General features: G+C 40.4%; 1 long non-coding RNA gene across 4 annotated transcripts in view; it reads right to left on the bottom strand.

Moving 5' to 3' along the window:
- LOC134147788 (uncharacterized) overlaps positions 1-18,044 on the bottom strand; it is an 83,286-nt gene that overhangs the window by 4,269 nt on the left and 60,973 nt on the right. For 3 of the 4 annotated variants that reach the window (XR_009960066.1, XR_009960068.1, XR_009960067.1), the window contains one exon: positions 4,773-4,929. This is a non-coding gene — a long non-coding RNA (uncharacterized LOC134147788). The remainder of the gene's footprint in view (positions 1-4,772; positions 4,930-18,044) is intronic. The other variant, XR_009960069.1, reaches the window with a different exon arrangement.

The following is an 18,044-nucleotide window of genomic DNA, read 5'->3' as shown; positions in this document are numbered from 1 at the left end:
TGCATAGCTACCTGTACAGTATTTGAACAGTCAATCCAGTGTGCCCATAATCCCATGTAGAAATACTCACACAATCCCATGTCATTTGTAGCACAGAGACCCCCATTTCAATTAGGGCTGTGTTTGCCTTGGGCTGTCCGCCTTTCCGGCTGTAGTATGGGCAGTATTTCCTTATAAATCCTTAGAGAGTCAAAGAACCGAAGCGACAAAGATGATGATGAGCTTTTTCTCTGCTTATACAACTTATGTTAGGACTAAACAACACTACAGCCACTGCCTAAAGTGAGACTATATAGTGTCTTTGGTATCGTCTTGAAGAGTTTATACAAGGAGGGAAAAGAGGCAAGATTGTGAGTCAAAATATTATAGCCAAGATTTTGCCAAAATCTCATCTCTGATAAACCAAAATATTACCATTGCTATATTATTAAATATTATTCTTATTATAAAAATATTATAATATTATATATTTTGTATCATTTTCTGAAAAATCTAGAGGTTTAAAATAACAATTTCAAACAATAAAAGTAGGTTACAAGCATTCAAATTGTTCGTTTTCCAATTTTCAGAGGAAAATATCTGCATTTTTTCATACATAATTTTTAAAACTGCTTTAGATTTTGTGTGGTTTTTATTTAGAACCTACAGCTAAACGAACAAAAAAAAAGTACTGAAATGAAGCAAAACTTCTCATTCAACCCAAAAAAGGAAGGCTGACAGCTTTTCAATTCATGCACTTCTAAAGAATTGTTTTTAATACACTCAAAGCTTTTTCAAGAATATTTTTGCTGCAAGTTTTCAGAATTGTCAGAAAACAAAAATAGTCCATTACACACACAGCTTTGCCTGTAAGCTCCCTGACTGTGAAGGACACAAACTCACGTGGCCTCCAGCAGCTGTATTCCATCTAATTCTCCAAGTTCAGCCTTGATTTCACATTGGTTTGGCAACTCAGAAGGTTCAGAATATCTTGGGGATAATGTTAGGCATGAGAACATAGGTCGAATTTAGGATGCCTGAAAACAGACTCGAATTCAATGAAAGTTTTCCATCTCCTGCTGCTCTTCCAGGTACAGTGCCACCCTACCCTACTCTCTCCTCTAGGATTGTTTTCACATGGCACAGTTCAACCATGCAAATGGCACTGAAATGTAAACATATATTTAGACTAGCACCAAGGAATAAGGCAGAGCTGGTATCAAATGAAGTGAAAGAGAAGCATGCCTAGGAAAAATCAAATTAGGAGAGAAGAGTCAACTAAATTCTTGGAAAGGGAGTGATGAGATAAGATGATCGTGTGAAAAAAGGAGATTTGATACATAGGAAATTCTCTTGAAATACAAACCCGGGCCCAAATGTGCTCTAATGTCCTCACTGAGGTATCATGAGGAAATAAACTTGGCAAAATGTGCGTGGTTACCCCTTGCCTAGAATATACGGCTGTCATACATGAGGGACAGAAAGAGGAACTAAAGATGTCTGTGCAAATTTTATGCTTTCTCATAAACTCTTAAAAAGTTGTATCTTTAAATTCAATCTCAGTTGTGGAGCTTGTTTAATGACTTACATTCAATACATGTTATAATCATAACAATTTGGTTCCAAATCACTGGCTCCTTTGAGATAATGACAGACTCTTCTAACACTGAATGCCAAATCATGCTCTGCCCAAGGAGCCTAATATCTAAATGTAGGACAAGAGACGGACAGAGACAAACAAACAAGAAAAAAAAAAGACCTATGAGACAACCACGACAACCAGTACTCTCAGCACACCACGTTCCCTGGCATTGCCAGCTCTTCTTGTAGACATCACAGCAGAGTAAAACTTCACTTTCTTGATCCAAAAATACTCTGTATTTTGAATGTTGTGTTATTAGTTTGTTTTGGTCAGCTCTATGATCTCTGGGATGAGAATAACAGACAATATCTTAACACACAAATAACTCACCGGATATTTCTCTTCTATCTGTTTTTCCGAAACAATTGTATAATCTACATACATGCATATTAACTGTATGCTTTAAATGATGAACCGCTGTGCCTTAGTCCCATTATGAAAACATATTTTCTGGATAGATGAGACATTGTTATAAAAGCAAATGTTTACTACTGACTATAGTCTTGTAGCTGTTTCTGGCTCATGACGTTATGGGGATCAGGTCTATGCTGTACCAATTGCATTAGTTCCTTCCTTCATCAAAATACAGTGAATAAAATAAATTGACACAGAGACATAAATGACATGGTCAAAAAATGATTTCTAAGGAAGTCATTCAACTCTAACTAGGTGGAAATATTCCTAATAACGACAGTAGAGGAAAATCCTACAGAGAGCAATAATGGTTCACAAAATGGATGGGCTGGCATATTCTATTTACATTGCAGAATTGTACATTTTAAAGTACTTGAAGATACTTAGATGCAAAGTCCAGTTAAAGTGCAAGCTATGTCTCTGAATTGTGACTAAACTGAATGTAACTTGGTCCTTCTTCCTATACCCAGGAACGACTGACAGACCATCCACAGAGGAAGGAGTAAAAGGAATCTATTCAGCACCTTTCTCCTTCAAGTAGAGGCTGAGATTGCATGTGAGGAAACAAAGCTCAGCTCATTTTTCTGGCAAGAGGCTCTCTGGCTGTGTGGGGTAGGAGACGGGAAGGTGAAAAGTCCTCCTGGGGTTAAAAGGCTACCAACAAATTACTGGCCTCCCTCAAAGTGGAGGAAGCAGGGAAAAATGTGATTACAAAGGACATCTAAATTAATGTTCAGATTAACCAAAGGATGATGCAGTTCCCACGCTACCTACTGTATTTCATGATACCTGTAGGCATAACCTAGAGCAGAGGGATACGAACATACCCAAAGGTTTAAAATTTAGGACAGAAGGCAAATAGGGAACCAAAAACCTCCATCCTGCACTTCAGCATGTGTGGAAGTTATTTTTAGAAAGCCAGCTGAAGTGGCTCCTAGAAATGATGGCGCTTCTCTAACACTGTCTCCATTACAAGAGCTTTATTGTTCACAACTAGGCAGCTCACAACGTTGAGCCTTTTGCCTCTAGGTCACTAGTTCAAATCAGGCTTGGAGTGACAAAAAATTAAAGTGTTTACCATCTAACGGCAACAGTTCAGTGGCTGAAATAAGCTGACTGTTGCACTGAATCAGACCCCTATTTGGGCACACTTTAAGAACCTGTGTAGCTCCCTGTGCTACAAGACCTATCAGCATAGTAAGTTCAATGCAGTGCCAGCAGTGTTACACTGCTTATATTGACCAAAGCAGGCTATGAAAGGACTGTCTGACTGCTGCTTCCCTGGGGACGCCCAAGGAAATGGAACGTATCTCATGAGCTTCTCAATCAGCAGAATTGGGAACAAAAACAAATAAAATAGTTGGTGGTCTCAACTGTGTTTCTTGTGGACAGTTACCCATGTTGCAAAAGCTTTCCATGCAATTGGCACTAATTGCCCCTCCTCGCTGAGCTCTTAGCCAAGAAGCCAGAAATGGAATTACAACTGGGAATAAAGGTCAGCCTGAGAAAAATTTAAGTACCTTGCCCCAAATAAGGCTCCTAAACTTCCACTGAAACCAACGGACATGTTGGTCCCTATGTAGGAATCATGACCTGGACTCACTCGACCTACAGTTAGTCACCCCAGTGCTTACTTCAAGATGCTGTTGTCTCTCTTGAAAGAGAAAGGCACATCCAGAAGTCAAATCAGAGCTTTTAGGGGACAGCCTGCTCCCCTGGAGGTGTTTGTCTCACTCATTAACCAGAGAGGACCACGGAGACCCCTAACTCTAACACCTCAGATAACTGCCTAATCCAAGATGAATCCTGGCCTATGTTTCTATGTCATTCTGTGGACCAGCGCTGAAGGCAGGATTTCTCTTACTTCACGGTAGTCATGAGAATATCAGCAATTAGTCTAAGCTGGTCTACTTTAGGCTCTTTCTGAAGAGGCATCTCTCCATCCATCTAGAGGGACTCTCCAATTCAACCTGAGGCCTCAAGTTTCTTCTGACCAGCTCTCAGATTGCTCTTTTTCTCTCCTGCAGCATGGATGAGCCTCAAAGGTGCTGCCAGGCCAGGCCGGGGAGATCAGTACGACTGTTACATACACTGCAATGGGAACACCGGCTCTAGCCACGCTTCCTCCCTTACACTGTTCATTTCCAAACACAGTAACAGTAGTGCCACACCATCAAGCACACCTACTAAGTGACTTAGAAGCTTGAAAGTCATCTTGATAGTCAGATCAAACTACTAGTTTTTATTCCCTGCCTTTTTCCTATTCATTAGACCCACATTTACTAGAGCCTGTAAATCCATAGCCAAGCCTAATCTATAGTTAAATCAAGTATTTGGGAGTTATCAAGGGTACTAGTAACTAGCAGGCTGAAAACAAAGTGGAAAAGCAATTCTGAAACTGCACATGTGGTAAAAAATCTAAATAAAGAAAGATACACAGTGATTCTCGAACACAATCGAATATTAATTCTCTAATCAGAATGCAGGTCACTAAATGAATGCCTGCCACAAACAGCACATCTCTGGTTATGCAGACCTTAAAGGCATTGCTAGCAAGTTCAGTGTAAATATGCTTCTCTGTATCAGTAAAACTTACTGAAGAAAATACAATTTTCCCTGCTTAGATTTATACTCCGAGGCCAGTGTCTGTTGGAATAGCTCTTAGCTATCAACTCCACTGCAGAGATATCCTCAATACATTAAATTAAGGAGTTCCCAGAAACCACAAACATGCTACCTTGAGGAAGCAGGCAGAAAGATGGTACGAGGTACTTGGCTTACGGACAGACAGCGATGTTTGGCGAGTGACAGATCAACCTGTTCTTTAACTCGGTGCTCCTACTTCTCCCTTCAGAGGCACAATCTTCCAAAGGTCGTATTCTTCTTTATGTTTCCTGCAGGCATAAAGTGGCAAATCTTCAGATAAGCAGACTTATGAATAGCATAGACTTATGCTGTGCAGGATATCAGAGAGCATATTCTGGGGGCTATAAAGAAAACTGAATCAAATGAAACATAAATGGTCCGATTATGCAAAATAAAACTGGTTGTATGGGACTCTAATAAAATCAAATTAATATTTGCAGGACAATAGCTGGGTTTAGTGGGAATTTTCGTACATGATATTTCAGCACTCAGAAATGTCTAATGTATAGAATGTCGCAGTTTCAAAACAAATAATAGTGTCTCAATGGAAAATGTTAACATTTTTTCACTTGAACATCCCTGATTCTTGGGGAATATTTCGCTATACAAAAACTTTCAATATTTCATTCACTTCTACCTACAAGTCTCAAAAGGAAAGTAGAAGGGAAAGGGGAGTTCTTAGCAGAGCAAACACTGTTTAGGATGATGGGCTCCTCAGTGCTCACTGGGAAAGTGAGTTTATGCAGTAATTGCTCCGATGTGAAAAGCAATGTCCAACCCTGTCTCCTTCTTAACTTTAGCTTGGAGCGAGTGTCAGATCCCAATGTAAACTTTCCCATCTGTGTTATTCTATTAACTGAAAGGGAAAGGGATTAGTATGTGTACTTGTCACATCTTTTGACCTGTTGCATACTGAGACCGAAGGTAATGTTAAAGCAAACAGCATTCTTCTCTCTTTGCCAGGATAAGCAGGGTATGGGGGTGGCGTTTCGTTAAAAGAAAAGAAATCCAGACCACGTAAAGCAAAGTATGTACCCTGTGCAAAAATAAATCTTGAAAGCTGTAGACTTCCAACGGGTATACCTTAAATAGAGCAAGAGAGAGAGGGAGAGAGAGAGAGGAGAGAAAACATTTGAGAGGAAAGTTCCCCTCTTTGCCAAGCACCAGATGGAAGGCCTTCCCACGGAAATAGTTACAGAAGACAGATCGCTGATGGAAACCGTTGCCAAGTGAAGGAGGTCCCACTCGTCGTGCTAGTAAGAGCTTAGTGGACGAGAATATAATACTCTGATTAAAACACTTGTTCCAAAGAAAGGGGCTGGAATGTGGCAAAGCACTCTCGAATGCAACAGGGGGAAGCCAGTACGCCCAAAAGGAGTGTAAATTTTGGAAAGCAGTGTGGCTTGGGGCTTTATTCTTTCTTTTCGTACAGATTCCTGTTTTTCTTGCTGTAAGTTTATAAAGCTCAAGTGCATGCAACCCAACATGCAAAAAGGCAACAATAATCTCCCTTTCCCTACCTTCCACAAGTCCATTACAGTGATCGGGGCAGGATGAAGTGCTGGAGCTGATGCTGATAGAGCATTTGGGTATAGAAGGTTTAATGAAGCCAGGCACCAAAGAACCTCCTTCCCAAATGTTTCACAGTTAACTTGGCACTGAATTATTAGGTGGTTAATAAACAATATTAACCACATCTAGAGCACACTCAGAGAACACTGCTTAGTTTTGGACCACTTCCCCCCATGCCCAGTACAAGAATGATATGAACAAACCAGAGCAAGTCCAGCTGTGCACCCTCAGGATGGGTGAACATAAGGCGAACATAAGATTGAGGGACGGAATTTGTTCAGCCTGGAGAAGGTGAAGGGAGGGGATCTAGTTGGTCCCTTCAGCTAACTAGTGGATGGCTACAAAGAAGACACTTCAACTTTTCTCAGGTATATACATAGAAAGGAAGAGAGGCAACCATCACAAGTTGCAGTAAGGCAAATTTCCATTCAATTACAAATTACAAGGAGGACAATTAAGCTCTGAAACAGGCAGCACAGAGAAATGGTGAAATATCCATCCTTTAAGATATTAAGATCCTTTAACAGTTGGCAGCACAAGGTCCTGAGCAATGTGACCTACCTTTGAAGATGGCCCTGTACTAAGCAGGAAATTGGATCAGATGGTCCACAAAGGCCCTTTCCAACCTTAATTATTCTATGATTCTAAGAATATCTAATATTTTTTCCATGATATAGGCATTCACTTTCAAAAAGCTCCGTCTCCTAGCTCAACTATACCGTCCTCCTCTAAATCTAAATCTTTACTTTTACTCCCACAATCCAGAAGACAAAATAAAGGATCTCCCACTGAGGGAGAAGACACCGTTGTGCTAGAAGGTACAGAAACATGCAGCAAATTTGAAATCTTTTTGTTTGGTGCTTAAGAACCCGTGGTACCTTCCCCACAGCACCATTTGTGGGTGACCGGGACCTGTTCTGTATTGGCCCATGTTCTGTCATCGCAGGAAGTGAACGAATCTCACTCTTTCGCTGTGGTCACTAAGCTGGCAAACCCCCGGACATGGATACTACGCTTTGTTAGCTTAGCTTACGTGTTTCCAGAAAATGGTGTAACAATGTGGATAAAAGAATTGCCGTTAAAACATGATGTATCTGCTCTCAGTGACACAACTGTAACAGTAGAGAGTCTGTAAAAGACAATTAAAAATGACTTGCGACTTCCCAGTAGTGACAATTAGTGGTATATAAATCAATCTACTGGGCTGTGCCAAAATGCAACGTTATGATTTCCCCTTGACTTCCATCTAAACAAAATGGGATTTATATCCCTGTGCTTTACAAAACATTAGGCAAACTTGGGTTAAAGTTGTAAGAAAACATGAGCAAGACAGAGCGTGGCATGCTCAGGGCAACACTCAGCTTCTCCTGGTCTACATAGCAGAGATCTCAGCGACTGCTGCCACGATTCTCAGCACTGACAACGCTGTTCCCAGAGCAAGCATCAACCCCTCGCAGAACAGACTATCTGACCAAAGTTTACGGCAGGCCATAACGATAAATGCAACCGTTTCGATGCAGTGACTGGGGAATGTTTACAGGGTGTAACTCTTGGCTAAACAAAGAATGCATTTTTGGGAGGCCATGTGGCATGGGTCACTGCTTTACTGAAAGATGGAACAAGATAAGAGCCCTCACACTTCACCAGATTTACTGCTTTCCATTTACATGACTAGAAGGGTCCAGGCTGACAGCACGAGACAGTGTTATTTCAAATTCCCTCATACAGCTCTCTTCCCTCCCCTTTTTCTTCTCAGCTCCTGAATCATTTTTACGGATTTTGAGTTAGAGTAGCATATAACTGTTGCACCAGCAGGCCAAGGCCGCATTGCACTGGGTCCTGTGCAAGCACAGAATGAAACCCTGCCACCAGTTTCAAGGTGCCTTAAAGACTCTTATTTCAGCAAAGGTGTTTATATTGATATTTATATACATTGACAATCTGATTTTGCCAGCTTGCTTGCAATTTAGGGAGCATCTAAAATGATATTTCCCAAAGGCAAATATATTAGCTCACTTTATATATCTGGACCTAAAGAACATTATTTCCAAAAATGGAGTGTGATACTATCCATGTAGAAGTACCTGGACTTACGTATCTCTGAGCTTAATTATTAGAAAAGCGCATTACCCAAAGTCCTGTGTGAAGCTGTCTGAGTTCTGGGTTTTCATATCCACACAGACCATCCTCTTTATCAAGCAATTAACATATGTTCCTTCTCATGTGCAAGGACACACACACACACACAAATATAAAGGCATGCGCACACATGTGCAATACACACTGACAGATGAAGAATCCACATTAGGGCACTGGACCAATGGTCGCTGGGCCACTGGACCTTTCCAGACATCTGTAGTAGGATAAGGTGCAGCTGTACAGCAGGAACGCCCGTGTCTCTCCACTGTCTGTGACGACAGCCCTAGTCAGATGCTTTTGTGATCAGAAAAGTTCCTCCTATGATTCAAAAAAAGAGCACCAGCATTCACTTTACATGAGGAATTTGTAGTCTCCTGAAACGGAGAGACAGTATATGCTCTCCTCAGGATTATTTTGTCTGTGGACCAAGTTAGTGTCTTTAAAAAGACTACCAGCTTGCTCAACAAAACTTCCTAGTACTCCTTGGCAGCTTTTCATTCTAGTTCTATACTGGCTAAATAATCTGGCTAACACATTTTAATTCTTAACTGGATTTTGCTTACATTTTTTCCACCTGAGGAGAATATTAGCTCAAGGACCATGTATTTATAACCCACTTGATGGTGTTCGGACACTGAAGTGCCAATGTTCTCACTACCGGGCACTGCTAAGGCCTAAGGACACCCATTCACCTACCCACAGGCACAAACAGGCGGACGCACACACCATGTACATCAAAGCTCTATAATGCCAAAAGAAAGATATCGGATCATTTACCCTTACTTTAGCATTAGCAAAGCAAAAGGAAAACGTGGCATGGAATATTTAAATATCTTAAACAATTTTATTTACTTGTTTAAGCTATGTTCAGCTTTTTCCAATTAGGATATTTTAATCTATTTCCCCCCTCTATTTATTTAACAGCAATGTATCTGTCTTCTAAGTCTGTATATGAAGTTGTTTGACTTCCACCTTATTCCACTAACAATTCCAAACTTCTGCTTTTATGTCTTAGTTGATAGGGCCTGAAAACCATATAAGATGGTGAAGTTTCTGATAAGAATAGCCAGTACTTTTCTATTTTAGAACAAGCAAACAAAAGGAGCCTGAAAGCATTACTGCGCCATCCTTTTTCAAAGTTATGGACCATTCTTTACACGGATAATTTCAGACCAAGTCTCTAATACAGTGAGTAACAGTGAATGGCACTTGTAGGATCTCATATGTAAAAACTGCAGGTGTCCATAACAGCAAATGCCAAATCACCCACTGGCATGAACGGAATCAGGGAGAAAACTCAAAGCACTTTTTGCTATCTGAAGACCTATATATCCTTTAGTTAGCTAAGTGATACCCATGTAGGTCATGTTTGCACTTGATTGTGCCTAATTTCATCCATCACTTGCCAGCCATTAGGCATTTACCAGCCATTTACCTATAAACCCTAGTAACTGTCCTGTCACCTCATCACTGCCCTCTCTGCTATCAGTGCTATCCATAAAGCAGACAGAAGTCATGATTCACATTACAGAGCTTATCTTTGCCTTCAGCAGAGGCACGCTGCACCAGAATTAAATAATTTCAAATTCGTCCATCTATACTTTGCAAATGTCTGTGTGAGCAAGCATATCAGGACCTGCTGTTAGTCAAATAAAAATAAGATCCACTCAGTTTCAGTTGAAGTTTTGGACCATGGTTTATCAGAACCTAGATGTGAGCTGATCCCTACCACTTTGCTTGTTCCTTCAGTCTAGTAAAGTCCAACTCTGCTAACACAAAGTACTCAGAGAAGTCTATAGAAAAAAAAATCAAGCTAAATCAACTCTCAAATTCCCATGTAAACTAGGTTTAAGAGTGGAAAATTTCTTTTACCTATTCTTTGGGTGGTACAAAAATCTAAAATTCCTATAGCCCTGCTTCCCTGGGCCAAGTCAAACAAGGATATTGTCCTTTTAATGTCTTAAAGGCTCTGTTTTCTTGTAATGCCAAATGCAATATTTTTTTGAAAACACTACACCAGAAGTTTCCCAGCTGAGAAAACAGGCTGGTGAAAAATGGTTTCAGAAAACGAAATAAACCATGCAAAAGCTGTTCAGGGTGTGTGTATGAAATGAACATCTGGATTTGGCTTGTTAAACTGCCTCCTTTTTTCTCCCCCCCCCCCCTTTTTTTCTTTTTCTCACAGCTGTTCGAAAAAGTCCTAAGGGCAAAGAGATAGGTCAATGGAGTGGGTTACACCTTTCTTTCTTTTTCTTTTTTCAAACCTCTTTGCACCTACGCAAGGAATCCAGGCCACATGTGTGTTTAATAAGTAGGCACAAACACAAGAGAGAAAAAAAAAATATCTCAATTCCTGTTGGTTCTTAGGAGAGACACTGAAGGAAAAATAAACTCCGGATTTAAAATTTTCTCAAAAAAAAAAAAAAAAAAAAAAAAAGGAAAAAAAAAAAAAGAAAGAAAGAAAAAAAAAGAAAAAAGAAACCTTATGGTTCTAATAAAGTATTTCTTTAAAAACCCAGTAGATTTTTGTTTTAATCATGGTCTTTGCAGAGTGTATCACTTTCTCTGCTTCTTTAGAGAGGAATAACAAGGGGTTAATCCATTACCTGCTACAGTAAGAGAAAATTAGAAAAGCCACTGTCCTGGGCTCATTGAACCGAGTCTTCCTATACCACAAAATGAATATGCACGTTTATATTCAAATAGGTCCATATTTAATTTCAGGCTGCAACTTCCCCAGCTAGATTGGTCAAGAAAATTAAAAAGAAGAAGAAGAAAAAGAAAAAGAGAGAATAAAGGGAATTGAGAAATTACTTGGAGAAGATGTTTTCTGAGAAACAGATGATTCATCTTTTTCTCCTGACAGGATGGCCCTCGGCTTTGCTAAAGCCTGGGCCAGTAACAAAGCATCCTTCAGCTGAGCCAGCCTGCTGCTGGCAGAGCTATAGGGAGTTCCCTGTCACACGCCACTTCTGGATGGCGTGGAAGGGCTCCACCAGGTCCGACCCAAATCTTGGATCAGATGAACACACTGGGGATTTCAGCTAGTGGTGCTGGGCTAGTAAAATAGACCGAGTCAGACAATAAGCTGCACAAAAATGCTTGATTCCCTTTGAAATACAGCCACATGGCACTGTACCCTCATACACACGCCCCAGAGTACAAGGCCACCAAACCTGAACAGATGCTGATGACCACCATAAGCAATATGCCCAACTCCCGTGCTTGTCAAGGGGAAAGAATGCCCCAACAGGGAATTTCAAATCTGAACACCAGGATGCAAGCACACATATGTGATTTTAAAGCTTGGTTAGACCCAAAGCAGGAGTTTATTTCCTTGCTCTAGCTATAATGTAAAATGTACTGACAAAAAACTAGAAGAATTGACGAACGTAAATAACGAAATAGCTCGTGAGATCCCAAGACCTTCCAAAGTCAAGCCAGCTTCAGATTCAAGGTCTAAAAGGTTGCCTATGAGGACTTAGGAGTTAAAACGCTATTTTCAGTCCATCTATTAACAATTCCTGTGCTCCCAGTGCACATATACACTTGACACACAGGTTTCAGGCCCAGACACAGGTACTACACTTGTGCATAGGTCTACATAAAAACACACTGCTACTTCTTAAAGGTTTTGCATGCACAAATGAAAGCTGGTGAATCTCAGAATAGCAAAACTGCACCACATCTACTTACCACACCACATTTTTCTGTTGCTCCTCTGAGTTCTGCTTGGAGCTGGTCACAAGATTGCAGTGCTATATGAAAAAAAGCCTCCAAATCCTTGAGTTAATTTGAGAAGTCTTGCTTTGGCTAGAAAATTAATGTTGAAAACCAAATACTAGAGTATACCGCCCTTTGTAAAATACAAGGTCCTAATGCCAGGAAAGAGGTCGTATTCCTTAACACTAATACTATAACTCAGGCAACAGTGTGTTATTTTCTGGAAAAAAGCCTTTGCACAACGGCCTCTGTCAAAAAGCCAGCCTGGTTCAATAGGTGCTGCATGTTTGGGCCTGATCATACAGCCACAGTATTGAGGTTTGGGAAAGTTTCTCAGAGAGGAGAGGACTGTTGTTGGTTGTCGATGCAATGACCTGGTATTTTAACTCTAAATTATAGAAGGAAACCAAAGGGTATACAGGAAAAAAAAAAAAAAAAGTCACGCTGCTAACCCAGCAGTTTCTTTCCCACCCACCCTTGGGCTGCAGGTGATCTCTAATGGACCTGATCCTGCAGCAGCAAAGTCAAGCAAGGTTTGTGTCTAAAAAGGAGGAACAAGCCTTGAGACGGGGCACGTTTCCAGACAGGGACTTCCACCTCTTCCCAGTCCCTGAGCTGCCTGTTGCAGCTGCGTCCCGGCGATGGGACGCCTGGCACAGCTCCACGCAGACACCGCGGAGCTGGAGACTCCTAATTCGTTTCAATTGTCCAGAAAAACTTCCATGACAAGGAGACAAATCTAAATCTGAAACAGAATCTTGCCTTGTGTTAAGTCTGTCTAGTTACGGTTACAAGGAACGATGTTCAGTCTACAAGGAACTAATTTGCTAGTATTTTCCGAGCTCAGAGCTGTTTCAGTATGATTGAAAGGCAGTATTACCTCAAAATCTAGTTGAAGGCAAAGCTAATTCACTTTCTCTCTTTTTCTCCTCCTTCCCCTCCCTCTCTTAAAAAAAAAAAAAAAAAAAAAAAAAAAAAAAAAAAAGACCATGAGAGGAGCATGGTAGTGAATATTATTTATGGAGCACCTAATAAAAATGCTATGGGGAAATAATTACTGGAAACATCTGACTGTGTGACTGTAAATGCCTAGGCCCCACTGCGCTGATTTAATGGACCGCTGCTTTAGTCTGTTATGCCTTGTGCTACCGACTTCAAGCCCCCTGCCCTCCTATTAAACTGCTTGCATCACTGCTCCATCACAACTTTCTTCTGCAAGGTTTCTGGCAACTTTCCAGAGAGCGATAATGTCAGCAGGGGCGATGGCGCTCGCAACGAGGCCTCGGGCTGGCTCGGGAGGCAAAAAGGGCTCTGCTGCGGGATGGGGCTTCATGGAGAAATCACGGTGAAATGCTGAAGATTTTGCGGTTCTGAGACTGAACAATATTTAATAAGCCAGCGCTAGGCACTTTAAGCATTTCTGAATGACATAGGTTGGATTTGAATTCTTCCTTTTTTTTTTTTTTATCCATTTATCATTCACAAACCACCAAACTGTTTGTCTTTTTTATAATATCCTTTTATGATCTTCTGAACCCAGTGGTATGACAATATGCAACCTCCCTGCACAAAAGGTGTTTCTTACCGAGAAGAATTACCAGTGCTCATCTTTTTTTTTGCAAACAGATGCAAAAATTTTGAAATTCACGAACACCTTGTAAGGGATATGAAAAACACCAGGATTTGAAGTTACTGCTTTCATTTCCAGAGACAGTGCTGAAGAAAGACTGGAGGGCTATCACTTAACTACTGCTGCTGACTTGCTAAATGAAGAGGAGAAGGTAAAAGACAGCTCACCACCACACTGACAGCAAGAACAAAATCATCTCCACTCGTTCTGAACCCAGCAGTCAGCACGCTTTTTCATTTTTTTATTGCTAGTTTTAATGTAATATTTAAGTTGGAACTAAAACAGACCATGGAACATTAAATCACTACCAAATGCAAATTTACCCAGATTTCTAAACTAAATTTTCTCCTACATTTACAAAGCAAAATTCCAGCATTTGAAGTGTGAGCTCCTATGGCATTTAACGGGAGGGAGCAAACTCCAGACATTACTTGGAATATACATGCACTTATCTTGTTGTTACAGGTCTCCGTCACAGAACTGAAAGTGAGCTTTAGTAACAGACAGTATCTCTCTGGGGTCAAACCCGATGAATAGTGTTTTTTGAAAGGATTATTTCAAAGGAACTCTGAAAAAGAATCTAATGACTTGCAAGCTACAGAATTGCAGCATGGGAGGAAGTAGATAATGGAATATGACAGCAATGCATTTTTCATAAACCCAGTGATTTCTATCATAATGAGAAACTCATCTATAATTCGCAGAACTACCCTCCCCCCCCCAAAGAAAAAGGGGGAGGGAGCCTACACTGTTGCAGAAAGTGCGCTGGAGTACGAAATGAAACAATAATGATGATGATGTTACTGATGAGTCCCATAGCTCTGCCTTCCCTTCTGTCTCGCTGAGGTTTCACTCATGATTCAAGAGGAGCAGTTGCAATCCCTCCCTGCCTCAGCATCACTAACCTGAGGAGCTTGCAGGCATACATCAGAGACCTCATGATAGATGCTAAACCCTAGAGAAGAGGTTGTTCTTTATCTGCAGAAAGTTAAGGCCTGCATCTGCTCTCAATTAGCAGGCAATTAGGGGAGTTGAAAACAAACCTGTTTACATTGGCTATGAAGTCTAAAATAATTTGTGAGATGTCAGGACAGGATATTAAGATGTTAATGATCTTGTTTCTTTACTTTTTTGCATGCAGCGTAGTATCACATCTTCCTTTCTGATCTCCATATACAATGACAGAGAGATTGACTTCAGGGAGGCTACAAAACCACTGGAGGCTGCTTTGGACAAGAGGGAAAATCTGCCTTACAAATAGTAGAAACTGGAGACCTGAGAATAAGATGTTCTTTCCAGAAAAAAAAAAAAAAAAAAAAAAAAAAAAGAAAAAGAGGTTGTTGTTCATTCTTTAATTGTGAAGTAAATATATGGCATGGATTACAGCACTCAGAGGTTTCAACCACAATTCCCTTAGTAAAGGCCCAGTCGGCAACCTCAGTCAAAGTCACGACAGTGACCAGTCAAATCCAGAAAAGACTGTTTGTAAACCTTTGCTGGACTTGTTCCAGTTGCAGTTGTTCTGACCTCGTTTTTACTCATCAAAATCCAACAGAGGCAAGTACTCATGGTACAAGGAGATCATTCGCTTCCCTAGCAAGCATCCTGAATGAAATGTCTATGCCAGAATGTCATCTTTGAACTTTGACTACAGAACTTGGGTATGAACTTATTTCTGTGTTACTCTCTTCTAGATATCTACTTACAGCTTTAATTCTCTCAGAAGAATACTGTATTTTCACCAATGACGACTCAGTTTAGCAGAGTCCGTTAGAGTGAGGTTGCTTAGGCTTCAAACAACCTGAGTTACTTTTGCTTGGGCCATGATCCACCATATAAAAGGTCATTGTAGAAATAGTCTTCCTTAAACAAAAAGTGAAAAGCAGCATTAACATCCTTTGCTTCTGAAATTACATAGTTTCTATTAGTACGATAGGGTAGAAGAATAGTGGAATAGATCAATAAAGCTGCCGAAAGCCACTTTTCTGACCTTATTGGAGAACACACTGGAGTGCCAATCTTACTGACTCCCCAAATTCATTCTGCCAAACTTACAATGGGACTTATTATCATACTACCCTCAGATGATATAGTCATCACATCTTACCTCTGAACCTCATTACTCACCAAAAACATTTCTAGTAAACAATCCACATTACGGTTTTACCATTCCAACTAATCAACACACTTGCTGTAATTTTAGCTGCTATACAGCAACTTCCTTAAAATGCAAATAACTTCTTATGTCACGCAAATGAGGCCTAAACTTGCCCCGCATGCATTTCTGCAAAGCTAAAAGGCCTCTACAGAGCCAACATTTCAAAAAGCCATTGGACAAAAAGTGCACCACAGGTGCTGCTGTGCCCTCTTGTGTTCTCACTTGGGCCATCTCCCTTCTTGTCCTCTTCTTTCACCACATGCTATGGATCTAGCTCTAATAAGAGCCAGGTGCTCAAGCCCCCGGGCTACAAAATAGCCTTAATTATAATATTAATAGCATTCTGCTAAATCAGAAAAAAAAAACCAAATAGGTCAGTATTCGTGGTTACATATTTCAATGCCCTAGTGTTTGTTTTCTTTCCAATTTTATGTTTTTCACTGGCATTTCTAATGCCTGAGAGACATTCCAGAGGCCAGAATACAAGCGATCCGATCTTTGCGTGATACTCCTAACATTGCACAAAAAGAAATAGCAGGAGTAGATCTGATCTGCATTACACCAGCCCCAGAGGTATACCCTTGCATCTTGACCTCCTTTGATGAAAAGCAGAAGAACTTAGTATTATTAGTATTTATTGTTATTACCTTAATTGCTACTATTATTAACCAGCCCATGAAATATATTAATATAAATAGCACAAACATAGACATTTGAAACGTGAAGCCAAGAACAAAGAAAAGATTCCTCCTATTTACCAAATATTAAGCCAAATTTATTTAATACTTTCCATTAATAACTCTCTCAGGTGCATGTTGTACGAGTCAGGTGATAGTAAAAGCTGGGATGAACGTGTACAGTATAGGAATGCCAGCTGGTCTCCTTTATGGATACGTACTATTTAAAGACAAAAAGTGTATGTGTGTGGGGGGGGGATCTGTTAAAAGGGAAACTTTATATTGGCCCCATAATTTAGTCTCTGCCAGTATCTTTCAGATCACATCAGTTCTGCTTAGAAGTCTAAACAAACAAATAAATAAGTAAATAAAAAGGGAGTTTGCCAGTTCATTTCCTGATGCAAAAGAATCTGAACTGCTTCAGGAGAAGAGAGAACCAGAGGAGGACAATTCCGCTTCCTTGCATCAAGACTCAGAAACATGCTTTGGTTCTGCGTTGTGAGGGAAAGAAAACTGTTCACGTTTTTTTACAAAATAGGAATTGGTTTGAGTGCTGCGGGCCCCATGTCCCTACTCTCTTGGGGTGGCAGGGAGGAAACCCCACTTGCTGACATCGTTGTCTGACACAAACCTTGCAGACAAACCCTTCCCCTCTGGTTAAACGCCTCTAGGCTCAACATCTGCCGGTCAAAACGTGCCCCTTCTGCTTCTTACGTCACTCACATCAACAGCAAGCGCTGGATGTGCACCGAGCCCAGTCATTCGGTCGGTATCGTCTAACGCAGTGAGCTCAGCTCATTCACTCCTAGCTCCATTGACTTCCAGCAGCTGAGAGTAGTAAAACATGTTTTTGTCACTAAATTAAACTCCTGTGACTCAGACATTGACACACAGGGTGAAGTTGCAGCGTGTACAGTAACACGGTGCCATATTTAGAGTTTCTAACCATAACCACACTCGCAAAAACTGCATTAGATCAGCAGCCAGCTTCCCGGACTACCACTCCTTGCTTTTGACTTTAGGACTTCAGATTATTTGTCTTCTGCCAAACAAAGTTGCTCAAGAGATAAAACAATAAGAAGGAAAAACATAAGGGCCTAACAATTAATTTTAATCTATTCTGGCTTGAACAGATAATGCTTATGGTTGAAAATAGCAGATAGCAGAAAATAGCGGCAAATTGAAACCTAACATGAAAATAAATCTTTTTTTTTCCATTTTTTAGAACTTTTAATTTCATCATTAGTAGCACATATTCAATTTATAGAAGTGTCGGCAAATATTCATTGACTACATTTGTCTTCATTAAGACTGTCTGTGAATATCAGCCTATATAAAGTGAGAAGACTCCCAGAGGAAGGTGTTTAGGTTCAGCATTCTGCGACTACTATTACTTACTGCAATTAGCCATCAGAAGGGAACATTTTAACAGTCTTGGTTCAAGATTTTTTTTCTATAGAGAGC

The sequence above is a fragment of the Rhea pennata genome, chromosome 16, assembly GCF_028389875.1.
Source record: "Rhea pennata isolate bPtePen1 chromosome 16, bPtePen1.pri, whole genome shotgun sequence".
NCBI classification, from domain to species: domain Eukaryota; kingdom Metazoa; phylum Chordata; class Aves; order Rheiformes; family Rheidae; genus Rhea; species Rhea pennata.
The sequence above is the reverse complement of the archived record's forward strand: the minus strand, read 5'-3'. Positions and strand labels throughout refer to the sequence as shown.